General features: G+C 37.9%; 1 non-coding gene across 1 annotated transcript; it reads right to left on the bottom strand.

Annotated features, from left to right (window-relative positions):
- Positions 1–4,201: 4,201 nt before the first annotated feature.
- LOC121827688 (U6 spliceosomal RNA) lies at positions 4,202–4,307 on the bottom strand. Its single transcript, XR_006070006.1, has one exon. It is a non-coding gene; the product is annotated as a U6 spliceosomal RNA (small nuclear RNA).
- Between the last annotated feature and the right edge of the window lie 7,465 nt (positions 4,308–11,772).

Raw genomic sequence — 11,772 nt, 5'->3', positions numbered from 1 at the left:
GAGAGCACCATCCATTCTAAAGTTCCCCACTCAATATTCTAGATGATGCCAATGTGAGGTAGAGAAGAACTTCACTCGACTTATGAAGAGTGTTATAAAGTTACAAGAAATGCATTTTAACAAAAATATTATCAGGGCAGCATTTGGATAGTTGAAATAATAATCCAGAGGAGATATTCTAAGCAGAGAGAAATGGTATTTCAATAGATTACTATAAAAGGTAATGAATATACTTTGTCCAGAGTTTAAGGAATATATATTTGAGTATGTTGCACAAACTCTTTAATATATCAAGAAATTTCAAACACTAGTTTTAGGTAACTTATACTTTTTATTCTTATTTTTATTTCCCAATCAGTAAAATTCAAACTCCATCTAATATAATCACTATTTATCAGAAGAAATAAGCATCCTTCACTCCCTATTTGTGATTATTGTGATTCTCACCTTGATGTTTTTTTAGTAAATGAATCAAGTTATCAAAGGGTATTATGAAAGGAATGAGGTGAGCCACAGGCTTGTAGTTTTTTCTTATTTTCAAAATTCAGGTTAAACATTAACTGCAGTTGATAAAACTTCAACATTTTATTATCATTTTTAATCTATGAAAGAATATAACCAACTAAATAATAAGTGATGCTATGAAACACAGCATGATTGGCTTCATTTATTTTGCAAAGGGAGCTAAAGGGGCAGTTTAAGACCAGTTTTTATTGTAGTTTGCACAGTGGGAAAATGAATAAGTAAAATGAGTAAGCTTCATTGTAATTTGCAGACAATAGCAACAGCCTACAGCATTTGCATGAGATTTAGCTCTTCAGAACCAAAAGCATGCTGGAAGAGGTGAACAGATTAGAGTGGACAAATGAGGTCATTCTTCTGTGACCGGGACAATAAAAATGAATGGAAAGTAAATTTGCTGTTTGGTACATTTTCGCTCACAGCCACTGCTTTCCAAAGGGCTTACTGATTTAAAGGAGCTATGGAAAAAGTCATGTTAAAAACACATAAAAATGAAAAACTACAATGGCAATCATAGCTATAGAAGGTATTCTTTTGTTTGGTGGCTGTTGTAGTTAATCCTTCATTGTATGACAGTTGCTTCTTTAGACAACTGATTCAGTTATTACATAGTACTGTGTTATAAGAAGTACCTGAATTAAGGCAAAAGGTCGTTTCCAAGATTCAGTTAAGCAAACATGGACATAGCCAACTGTCCCATAATTCAAAGTAGGCAATGCCCCATAATTGTTTCATTTACTCTAAAAAAGGGGGAGAAATGACAACTCTAGAATAATTAGACAAAATAGTTTGACAAGATTATTTTATTTGTAAGTAGGAAATAAAATAATAAACTGGTAGTTTATATTTTCTGATCATTTTATTTCACTACAGACTATATATATATATATATATATATATATATATATATATATATATATATATATATAAGTTCAGGCATCATTATGATAGTTTGTCCCATGTTCTACCCATTATCTTCTGTGCTCCAGATACTTCTATAGGTGTTGATGCAAAAACAAACAGGACACAATTCTTCCCTGAAAGAATTTCCCCAATAATACCAGAAGGGGAGATAATGGTGTTGTGTATGCATAGATTATTAAAATATACAGAAAATAAACATTGAAGGTAAATTTCAGATAAAAGGCTAGTTTAGGCAATTTTTGTCTTATAATAAACTTTACAAGTTTCTCAGCCTTGGCAAAGAGTAGGAAAATAGAAACCAAGAAATCCATGCTGCGGACTTAAAATTGTTTTTAAAAAGGAGTTAATCGAAACACACACTTACAACACACGCACACACACACACACACACACACACACACATACACACACACACACACACACACATGCAAGTTGCAATGTTTGATGCCTAATCTCACTCATATTTTCCAAATCATTATTATCAAACATTGACACATAAAATGAAATAATATAATCATAAGTTGACATGTAAAATTATCAGTCTTACTTGAAACTATCATTTTTATTTCCTCATTAAAAATGTTACGGACATGGGTGTCATTCCTGCATATATAAAATCATATTCTAGGCCAAGTCCTCAAAAGGAGGGTGCTTCAATTGCTCATCCTTCTCTCTAGTCCCAATGTCCTGATTCTTCATTTTCAGAAGTCTAACAATGGGATGACAAGAATTCCTCAAAAAAAAAAAACATTTCTTTGATCTGCATGCTAATGCACAGCTGAATGCTAATCTCTAATATGAGTGTAGTAAGATGTAAGGCCTTGGACAACTGGGTTAAGAGGGCTCTATCCTCATGAATGGCACTAATTCCCTTATAAAAGAGTCTCCTGGTAACTAGCTTAACCCTTCTATTTAGGAAAAAACATACAGAAGGAGCCATGAATTGGACACTTCCTAACAGAACCTAAATCTGCTGGTGCCTTGATCATGTGCTTTGCACTCTCTGAAAATGTAAAAAATAATTTTGTACACTTGATAAGCCACCCCGTCCCCAGCACTCTTGTGATCACAGTCCTAGTGGACTAAGACATACTCCATATACCCACACTTAGCCTATGGTAACCACCATCTCAGAGAAAAGACAGCTATGTCCAAAATAAAAAAAAAAAATTTAAAAACCATAATCATGACATTTGAATTGAAAATGTGAACTTTTAAAAAATTCAATGCAGAAACTTTTTTATGACATTGTAGTGTATACAAATGTTCACTAAATTGGGGGAGAGCTTAAAGTCAAAGAGTGGAGAGAGGAAGTCCTGTGTCCCTAGGTGATATCTTGGGGAGGAAGGGGAGAAGCAATGGGTTTCTAGAGCTTCATATGGCCCCACCCTGTTCATCTTGGTTCTAAGGGAACTGCCAGATACTTTTCATACCTGTTCTATACATTTATTATATAACAGAATTATTTTACTGGCTCTGTAAAATCTAATAACAGTCACTATCAAATCTTTATCTTCCATTTGTTAAAAAAAAAAAACCCACCTCCCTTACCCAAGTTTCCATCTAATATAGTTTTACATGTTACAGTCTCAGAAAACAAGACAGGGCTTTCTATCTTTTCCATTCTCTTATCTTGGGTCATGAAACACATACTGCCAGCATGTAGGGTCAGCATGCAAAGTGGCTGTCTCTCCTCCATAGAGCAGGGCCATCCAGGACATTTCTGAGAGTGATAACTTTAGACATCCAGTGGATATCTGTTGTGCTTTCCACATGTGTTCTACTTGCTCTATTCTTGGTGGGCAAGGGAGGAAATGCATGGAGATCTGAGGTCATCACATGAAGCTCCTCTCAGATAATTCAAATGGTTTAGAATATGAATGTAAAATGTACCATAGGGGCCAGGAATTGAGAGTTTGGATGCCAACTGAAGAGTTTTAGGGATGTGATTGAATTCTGATGGCTCTGTTCTAACCAGTAGGTAGTTTTCTTACTGGATCTTTAATTTGGTTGCCTGACTAAGAAATGATAAGAAATATAAGGTATAGCCTAGTTACAGCAAATAGATCATTGGGTAATGTCAAGGAATGATGAACCCATCTTAGAGCCCTTTCTGTCACCTTTCTCTACTTTCTGCTGCCTTCCACAAGGTAAGGAACTCTGCATCTGCCGCAAACTCCTCTAGTCATTGTATTCTTCATTCACATAGGCTTGAATCAAGATATCCTTCTGCTGCAAACTTGAGAACTCTAAGCTAAAATAAGCCCTTTCAAATATTACAGTTATTTCCCTCAGACAGTACAAATGTGTCTGACTTTGAATATGAAATACCCAATGGGGTCTTGGAATTGAGCACTTGGATGCCAACTAGAGAGTTTCCGAGATATGATTGGTTCTGAGGGCTCTGTTTTTGTCAGTGGGTAGCTTCCTCACACTGGATTCATAATTGGTTTCCTGGCTGAGAAGTGATAGAATTTGTAAGAGTAAGGGAAAAAAACAAGTAAAAATAACTAACACAAAATACAAACACTAAGAAAAGACGGATAACAAAACCAGGGCAGCCATTGCCTGTCATTCCCTCCTTGGCTCATCTAGTATTTCTATTGTATTTGACCTTTAGGGAAGTCTAGAAAGCCATTGGCGATTAGATTATAAAGGCATTAAGAACTATAGAGATTTGGTCTTTGTGTGCATAGCAAATTTTGAGATTTTTACTTTTTTAATTAAAAATGTTTTTCATACAATATATTCTGAAAATAGTATAGAATACTTCGTGAATTTGCATGGCATCCTTTCACAGGGTCCATGCTAATCTTCTCTGTATCCTTCCAATTTAGTATATGTGCTGTGGAGGTGAGCACTTGAAAATGGTAAATAGCACAAAATGTGTGATAATATGAGACTAACATTCTATCCAGCTTAAGAAAAACTGATCAGTCACCTGATGCATGTTAATGTGCTGCTCTTTTCACAGGAGCTAATTTCTTATTTATGACAAATTGTATTGCCTTAGGCCAGTACTTAAAACCTCATTATAGTGAGTACTGGAATGCTTTAGAAACAAAATAAAAGGAGTATTAACAATAAATATTGATTGCAGCCTAAATGAATGTGTGTGAACTCTATTGACTTTCAGGAAGACAGAGAAAGAAAGGCAAATAGACACACACACAGTGAGACAGAGGGACAGAAAGACAGAGACAGGGAAGACAAAGAATTGATGGGGAGAAATGATCATATATTCTAATATCTTTGATGAAATGTACATGTTTTTGCAATTTCACTTGCATTCCAATTGTACTTTGTATTACATTATCTGGCTATTATTAATCATCTAGTACAAGCTGAAAGTTCATTACATATCAGGGGTAGATGTTCTTTTATTCATACTTTGTTGGGAAGTACATAACCTGATATAAGCACTCCTTATAATAGACTTATAATTTAAATCATTTTGTCTATAAATTACTGATATAGAATAATATATAAAATATAACAGAAAATTATTACATTTGGAAATATAATTATTTTGGAAGTTATTTGGAAGTTGTCTTAGCCTTGGGGAGGAAAGGGTTTATTGTGCTCATGATTCCATATAACAGTTCATCATCAAAAACAATAAGGGCCGGAACTCACACAGCTGCCCATGGAATGGTGTTGCTTATAGCTGCACAAAACTATGCTCATTGTCTTGTATGATACAGTGGTTTTTCACTTAATGTCTGGGATTCGATTTCTATTACATATAGATATTATGTTCTGTGTATAAATTTATTCCTACATTTTCCCAGTCCTTGTTTCACACAGTTTACATGAGTAAACAAGCACAACCACAACCATGGTGCTAGCAACTTCACATTCGCAATATTCCAGATTTACAAATTCCTCAGAACCAGATATGCAGCATGGGAGTTATCTCCCTTAATACTCTGCCTAAATCTTTCTCTTTTGAATCTACAAGGGTGAACCTAGTGAAGACTCCTAGTAATGGGGGATACAGAACCTGAATTGGCCATCTTCTGTAACTAGACAAGGCTTCCAATGATTCACTTGGACTCAGCCACAAAACCTTTAACTTACAATTTGTCCTTCCTGAAAGATGTGCTGAGGTAAAGACACTGGTATGAGTTGCCAATGAATGTCTGGTCCACCTTGAGGTCCACTCCATGAGAGAGATCCCATACCTGGGACTGCCTGGATAGACAGAAATCAGAGGCAGGATATCCTAGAGGCACGTGATAGAACCAAACATGACCAGGGAAAAGAATGTCAATACTGATTCCTAATGTTATTCTGCTATTCATAGCCCATTCATCATTAGAGAAATGTCAACCACCAACAGAGGTAAGCAGATGCAGAGACCCACAGCCAAACAATAAGTGGTGCTGGAGAAACTCCTCAAAGAGGGGGAAGAAGGTTGTGGTAGCCAGAGTGGTCAAGGACCCCACAAGAACAAAGAACACGTTTCAACTAAGCAAGGTTAATAGGTGCTCACAGAGACTGATGCACCAATCACAGAGCCTGTACAGGTCTACGCTAAGTGCTCTGCATACATACTATGGTTGTTTACCTTGAGATTTTTACTAGACTCCTAACAGTGTCTCTAACTCTTTTCCTGCTTGTGGAACCCTTTTCCAACTACTGAATGCCTTGTCCAGCCTTGATATGAGAGTTTATACCCATTCTCACTGCATCTTCTTATGTCTGTTTGGTTGATATCCTTGGGAAGCCTGGTCTATTCTGAAGGGAAGTAGAGGAGCAGTGGTTCTGGAGGAGAGGAGAAATTAGGGGTGGGGGGAGCACTGTAGTTGGGATGTACTGTATGAGAGAATAATAAGGAAGAAATCATCTCTTCCAAAATCGAATTCTCTTCAAAGTTACTTTCTATAATAAATTTTGAGGAAGTAAGCATGTATATGGACCAATTTCAGAAAAAGAGAAGTAGCTTTGCTTTGATTAACTCAATTCTGTCCAATTTCAGTGGGGGTTCCTCCTTTTCATAAATGGGAAGGGCTACATTCCAAATCGCATAGTTGTACAAAAAAGGCTGGAGTAGTGTCTTGTTCTTTAAGGTTGTTCTCTGGTCTATTTCCTTACTTAAGAAGAATAAATGGAAAAAAAAACATTTCTCCTTACTGTCAATCTTGATTTTTGTGTAAACCAACACACACACACACACACACACACACACACACACACACACACACACACCCCTCTCTTCTTTTTATCCCAATCATATCCTCATCTTTTCCTAATTATTAACACCATATAGCCTATCACTTCCTTCATAGACATTTATGACAATGAAGCTTTAATGTTTCTCCAAGCCTTAACAGACAAGGAAACACTGACCATTTTCAGATGGAGATAAGAAGTAATATAAAATATCTGGAAAATGGAAGAAAACTCTATATTTTCAAGGCATTAACCTTCTCTCATTTGCCAAAAAATAACTTACCACTGCTTATTAATGACACATTATCTTTAAAGTCATTGGCACTTGAAATTATATTTTTAATATAAATGCTATTATATTTAAACCCAATTTTGTATTACATAAGCCTTTAGTAGCTCAGAAATTGTCTATCCTGATGCTTTAACTTATTCAAACTGAAAGTAAACAAGAAAAAGAAAGTTTCCAAATGACAATGCTGCATTTCTGAGGTTTTTTTCAGTTTTTCTTGTGTGATAGTGATTAATGATCCCTGACTTTACTTGTCTTTTATCAAGTTCTTTCAGGTTCTGTTTTAGAAGTGAAGCTTAACCTTTCTCCTCTTGATCAAGGGTATGGGGAGCCTTCTGGATAATGACAGACTACAAATGAGAACCTGTGGAGATAAAGAGTTTGAAATTGTAAAGTGTACAGATAGGGTAAAAATAAACTCTTCTCAAATACTTGTTCTTCAGTGTCTGGGTCATTTCCTATGAGATATTTAAAAGTATCAACAAAACTTTTAAATAAAAATTTATTTAATCAAATACAATAATAAACCAGCCACTTGTGCATACAAATAAACATAAGAGATTTGAGCTGCATTCGTAGACAACAGGTTGTGGTTCAATTATCAGGGTAGTATAAGAATATTTAAAAAAAACTGTACCTAATTTAGAGAAAAATAAATACATGAAAATTGAGCAGCATTTTACCTATACACAAAATATCTCTCTAGGAAGACTAGTTTGTTGTTCATAAGAAGCATTTTAATTTTTATAATATGTCATTGTACTCTGGATTTCTGAAAGTGCCAGAACTTTCTATTTTTCTTCATATATCTTTAGCATGCAGGAAAAGCATTGCAGATCCTGGCAATACCTGCTCCCTGTCCCCACTCTTACAGTACATTCCTTGCCTATATCCACAAGACTCAGAAAGTCACCACCATTGTGTGTGTGTGTGTGTGTGTGTGTGTGTGTGTATGTGTGTTCATCAGAGTAGTTTAATAAAAAAAAATTTGTAATCTACAGAATTAATTTTTTTATAACAAAACAAAACAAATGATTGTGGGAGACCAGCTCTTACTTCCCCTTTCCTTGAAGAGAGAGGGATAAGAGATTTAGATAGAAAGATAAAGGCGAGAGAAAAAAACAGAAACACAGGATAGCCCCGGGAGGGTTTGGATCCTAATCCAGTGGCCCCTTCTGTCTCTTCTAAAGGACTGTTTAAAGGAATGCCAAGGGGTGGAGCAAAAGACCTCGCCCTAGCACAGCCACATGCAGACCCTTCCATATACCTGGTAACCACACACGTGGTCAAGCAATCCTCTAATGCAGCTATGCTGGGTAAAGCAAGCTCAGATATCACTAGGAACCTTTGTGAGCCTCCACAAATGATGGCTCATGTAGTTGACTAGATTTAGAGATGCCTAGAAAACTGGCAAAGCATACGCTAGGTGTGTGCATGGTAGCATTTCTACAGAAGACTGACTGTAGGACAGTGGTGTGGAGAAAGCTTAACATAAACTAAAGTGGCATCATCCTAAAGGCTGGGGTACTGGTGGAATATAAAGAGGAGGCTGATGAAAGCACATTTTACCCCACATGAGGGAACCAGACGCAGCTGTACAGCTACTTATAAATGTTAAGAATCCATATTCTTCAACCTTTGAACATAGGCTAGCACGAGGGTGCTTTCACACCTACTTGTCTTTCTTATTCTGAGGCTTCTGTCCCTATATACTGAGTTACTACTATTTCTCCAGCTCTCCAGATTATGGATAGTCATCATAGGACCACGGGGACTATGCTTTTATACATCTGTAGAAGAAATTCCCACTCATAATCTTATATACTTTGTACTGAGTAACTGTGAGTAATACAAAAGCCGAGTTTACTTGTCAGTCAAAGTGAAAAAACCACAGCCGAAGAAACAAGAACCTCAATGAGGATGACAAAGTGAACTATTAAGTGATGGAGAAGGGGGCAGTCAGTCTGTAGAAGCTGTGTTTTCTTTTTCTTTTCTTTTCTTTTTTTTTTTTTTGTCAATTAAGAAAATTTTGTCGCTGGGCGGTGGTGGCGCATGACTTTAATCCCAGCACTCAGGAGGCAGAGGCAGGTGGTGGTGATAGACCCACAAGACACCCCCACGGTTGTCCCTGTCTGGCGGGCCTAGACACTTCTGTCTAGCCAGTTCCGGGTCAAAATAGCCATTTCTGGGCCAAGGCGTCTCGAGTGACCAGGACCCTGTGGCTTTGCATGGTTGCATAAGAGCACACAACGCATGTACCACCCAGCCTTTATAAGCTGGTGCCATATTCCAGCCTTCTTTCTTCTTCCTCTCCACACATGTGTCTTTTCTGCAGGCCTGAGCACTCATCTGTCTCTCTCATCTTAATAAAACTCTTGTAAGTGGATTCTGTCCTGTTTCCTGACATTTCCTCACAGGGTAAGAGTGCCGCTAAATAACTAAAGGTGGATCTCTGTGAGTTTGAGGCCATCTTGGTCTACAGAGTGAGTTCAAGGAAAGGCGCAAAGCTACACAGAGAAACTCTGTCCTCGAAAAACCAAAAAAAAAAAAAAGAAAGAAAGAAAGAGAGAGAGAGAGAGAGAGAGAGAGAAAGAAAGAAAAAAGAAAAGAAAAGAAAGAAAAAAAGAAAGAAAATTTTGTCATTCATTTTACATACCAATCAAAGATCCCCCTCTTCCTTCCTCCCACATCCCAGCCTACCTCCAATCCACCCCCACTTGCCCCCACAAGAAGGCAAGGTCTCCCGTGGGGAGGCACATTCAGTAGAAGAAAGTCCAAGCCCTTCCCCCACCTCAAGGCTGCATGAGGTGTCCTGTCACAGGTAGTGGGCTCCAAAAAGCCCCCTTATGCACCAGGGATGGATTATGATCCTACTGCCAGGGGGCCTCCCAAGCAGATCAAGCTACACAATTGTCTCACCATGCAGAGGGCCTAGTCTGCTACAGACTGCAGGAACATATCATAAGAACTCAGCTGGTTATGGCAAAGTCACTACCTGGAGGGATCAGGGAATTCCTCCAGAGGAAGCCAAATCCCAAGGAGTTTTTGATGTTACTTGGCTTGTTATATATCAGCTGTATTCTGTTATGAATTTCATGTGTGCCTTCATAGTTTTCCCAATTGACTTTTCCCTAAGAAGGACTAACAGTGTGGACTGATCACTCTCTGGACATACACATTCCACATATTTGGAGAACAGCCTCGGGAAAGGCTTTCTCTGGAATCAGATATCTCCTTTAGCCACTTTCTAGGACTACAGGAAACACCGCCCAGGTAGGGGCCCAACTTCCCAGAATAACAATGATAACAGCCCATGTGCAAGTCTCCTGACTTAAGGTAAATTCCCCAAGGAGATACTGCCTAGGAGAGGTGGACGTTAAGTAATAGCTTTACACAATTTAGCTCGGACCCTCCCTTTATATACCGGGACTTCCAGGGCACAGGGAAGAGAAGAGAAAAGAGAATGGAAGAACTAAATGGGTAAAAACTTGAGAGGAACAAACTGAGATGGGGAAGAACTAGATTGAAGGGCTAGAAGAAAGGACTAGAGAACCGAGATGGGAGATGAGGAGGAGCCAGATGGGGAAGAACAAGATGAGGAAGAGCCAGATGAGAGAGAAGGAGATGGGAGAGGAGCTGATAGGGGAAAGAACTAGATAGATGAGAATCTAGAAGGGACAGAACTAGATGAAGGAATTAAGATAGAACCTAGAGGGGACAGCAGATAGATATATAGAAAAATCAGTCAAGAAAGGAGCTAGACATGAGAGCAGAATAGAAACTGTGTAGAGAGAGAACTATCACAGGATAATAAAGTGTATGAACTAAGGAGTTTCATGTACAAAGATTCATTTCTTTTCATCAAAGATTAATTATGAGCTGGTTGTAGATTCTTCCCGGACCTTCCCAGGGACTATCAAGGGGCTGGACCCCCATAGTCCCGGATACCAGTCCAGTCCCATGCAGGCTCCATGGCCATTGATCCAACTTTCATGAGTTCCTTTTCTGAAGCATAGAAACTAATACTCTGGATTGAACAGAAGACAAGTCTTACACATTGTTGTTCTCCAGAACATTCCTTTGCTCTATTTGCTTCAAGTGCCTCAGCTAGGTCCAATATGAAAAACATGGAATCATTCAATTTGTCTGGATTTCAAATAACTTTTTTTGGTTTAAAATCTAGCCATAGAAAAGCAGAGTGTTCAACTTTGAAGCCAAGTCTTAATCATTTCTAAGTTTTAATCAACCTATTGTACTTATTTTCTCCCCCCACCCCCCGCTTAGTTACCATAATAAACTGGGATTGTTTATTATTCCTTATTATCTTATTTGTAATCTAGTCTGAAATTCAGCGTACCACCTCAAACCAAACCCTTAGTAAATTATAATAAGCTCTTATTAAAATCCCCTATTCTCTCCAGGGTTTTCCTACCAGTTTGGAAAATCTGTTTTTCCTGCCCTCAGAATGGAATTTAACTCTGCTTTGCTACTGTGCACCACCACAGCCTAATTAGGAAGAGGGTGTTTTTTCTTCCTACAGCTTCATACCACTGGGGCTCTAAAGGCCATGTGGTCTCATTTTAACCCTTCCAGTCCATGATCCTTGTCTTCTCTAAGAACTTCCAGCTTTGAGTCTGATGTTAGTAAGTTATTTGGGTGATTAAACACCTTACCTGCACACTGGCAGTGGATTTGCCCAAATCTTTGGATTTGGACATAAAAATAAAATGCATGTAGAAACTGCAAATGTTGTGGTCAAGTGCCAGCTTTATCTTCTCACTTAATGTGAACCCCAAACCATGGGAATGAGTAAAGAGTAAGACAACCATGCTGATAGCAAAAGATCCTTGATCAGGTAGTTT

This window comes from Peromyscus maniculatus, chromosome 2, assembly GCF_049852395.1.
Source record: "Peromyscus maniculatus bairdii isolate BWxNUB_F1_BW_parent chromosome 2, HU_Pman_BW_mat_3.1, whole genome shotgun sequence".
In the NCBI taxonomy this organism is placed as follows: domain Eukaryota; kingdom Metazoa; phylum Chordata; class Mammalia; order Rodentia; family Cricetidae; genus Peromyscus; species Peromyscus maniculatus.
Note: the sequence above shows the minus strand (reverse complement) of the source record. Positions and strands in the feature narration are given on the sequence as shown.